Consider the following 2,500-nt stretch of genomic DNA (forward strand, 5'->3'; position numbering starts at 1 on the left):
CCTCCCTCTCCTCCCTCCCCCCTATACAGCTGTTTGTGACAGAGCCACATCATCTCTATGTTGACTCTGATGAACGGTCGGACGACAGCCTATCACATCGCTCCCCCCCCGCAGCTCTCTGTCAACACGTGGTCACTCTATTCCCTCTTCCTGTTTCCTGTCTGCAGGACTACCCGGCCTGCGCTGCCTTCCTATTGGACGATGCGAGGTGCTGGGCCACGCCCCCTCAGAGGGGGAGTGTCTGGTGTGTGGAGGAGGAGCTCTGTGAGGTGTGCCGTCCAGTCCCGCCCTCCCAGCTCGACCCCCCCGCCCCTGAACGGCCCCCGGAACCAAGATCTCCACAGGGGGGCGGAGCTACACCAGGGGGCGTGGCTCGGCCGGGAGGCGGAGCTACACCAGGGGGAGGGGCTACGGAAGAATGCCGGCTGCAGGGATGGGCCGAGGTTCCCTGCGGGTACCTGGGGGGCGTGGCCAAATCATACCTGGGGGGAGTGGCTAGACCCTACCTGGGGGGCGTGGCCAGCCCATACCTGGGAGATGGGGTCCATACCTACCTGGGGGGCGTGGTCAGCCCGGTGGAGAAACTACAGCACCTGGAGGGGGTCTGGAGGGTATCCTGTTGTGGACCCCCCATGGTGAGACTCTTCTCTAGATCCTTGTCTCTCTTGAGCCCTATATCTCCAGCTGGATCCTTGTCTCTCTCTTCAAGCCTGTAACTCCAGCTAGCTCTGATTATATCTATCCATATCTCTGGATAAATCCTTTACTGTATAGCGCTCTCTCTCTCTCCCTCTCCCTCTCCCTCTCCCTCTCTCTCTCTCTCTCCCTCTCTCTCTCCCTCTCCCTCTCTCTCTCTCTCTCTCTCTCTCTCTCTCTCCCTCTCTCTCTCCCTCTCCCTCTCTCTATCTCTCTCTCGATGGTGCAGCCTGCAGGTGCCCTCTTTAGCCCGATCAATATCGTGATCAGTTATGTTCATCTGGGTTCAAGGCATTCTTGGTAGTGGTCCAGGATTATTGATCCCTGGAGGAGATCAGCAGCAGAGTAGCACACACACACACACACACACACACACACACACACACACACACACACACACACACAAAAACACTCACTGCACCAAACCCACCAGGCAGCGGCCCCACATGACACAGGGAGGAACAAGCTCTCTGTAGTCACCGCTCTGTCCCTCTCTGCTGGTCTCTCTCTATCTACCTGCCTCTCTCTCAATCTCTCTCTCTCTCTCTTTCTCTCTCTCTCTCTCTCTCTCTCTCTACCTGCCTCTCTGTCTCTCCCTCTCTCCTGACAGATGGGCCCTTCTGGTCTCTCTGAGCTACCTGTTGTCTACTGGAAGCTTCCTTCTCCAAGCGCTCAGTTCGACTGTTAGCGTAGCGTTCTGATTGCCTACCGTTGTTTGGGTACTGTTAGCGTAGCGTTCTGATAGCCTACCGTTGTTTGGGTACTGTTAGCATAGCGTGCTCTTAGCCTACCGTCGTTAGGGTACTGTTAGCATAGCGTGCTCTTAGCCTACCGTCGTTAGGGTACTGTTAGCATAGCGTGCTCTTAGCCTACCGTCGTTAGGGTACTGTGAGCATAGCGTGCTCTTAGCCTACCGTCGTTAGGGTACGGTTTATATTGATAGCATACTGCCAGTAGTGAACATTGTCAGCTTTTTCACTGGAACATGCGACCAGCAAGAGTGTCAAATCCAACCAAGAAGCTAGCATGAACCACAGTGTGGATCTGACAGTCCACCTCCAGGCAGGTAGATGGTGTCCTAGGCAGAGGGGAGATGGACACATCGTCAGGCAGATAAAAATAGAACCGTGTAGCGTTGACAGATGGACAGTGCTAATTGGCTAACGACCCGCTGCCGGCTCAAGGAGCTACCGTAGCTAATGAGACGTGGAGGCAATCTCGGGGCTAGCGCTCTCTGCTGTGAGTGAGTGAGTGAGTGAGTGAGTGAGTGTGTGAGTGAGTGTGTGCCTGTGTGTGTGTGTGTCCATGTTAATTTTTTTTAGTTTTTATTTAACGTTTATTTAACCAGGAGAGAACCCATTGAGATTAAAAATCTCTTTTTCAAAGGTTACCTGCTCAAGACAGGCAGCAGCACGATGAACGCACAGTCAAAGACAAACAGTTACAGACAAACACACAGAGAAGTTAATAGCACTGAAATAAAGCAAATCAATTCACACTGCCTCAATCTTAAAAGACCCATTTCTGTAACCGGCAAGTCTAACTCAATTTCCTTCATTTTCAACTTAAAAGCATTTAACGAAATTAATTCAACAAGTCCTAGCTCTTTCTGCAGCGTATTCCACACAGTGGAGGCAGAGTGTACAAAAGCTTTTTTACCCTGTTCTGTCCGCACATTGGGGACAGAAAGCAAGACCACGTCGTGTGATCCCCGTGCAGACCAGCACATTTCCGCATGTTAACGCATAAATAGTTTGGTAGCACACCAAGAATTGCCTCATAAATAATTATGTAGTGGTGACAG

The sequence above is a fragment of the Pollachius pollachius genome (assembly GCF_949987615.1).
Source record: "Pollachius pollachius genome assembly, chromosome: 16".
In the NCBI taxonomy this organism is placed as follows: domain Eukaryota; kingdom Metazoa; phylum Chordata; class Actinopteri; order Gadiformes; family Gadidae; genus Pollachius; species Pollachius pollachius.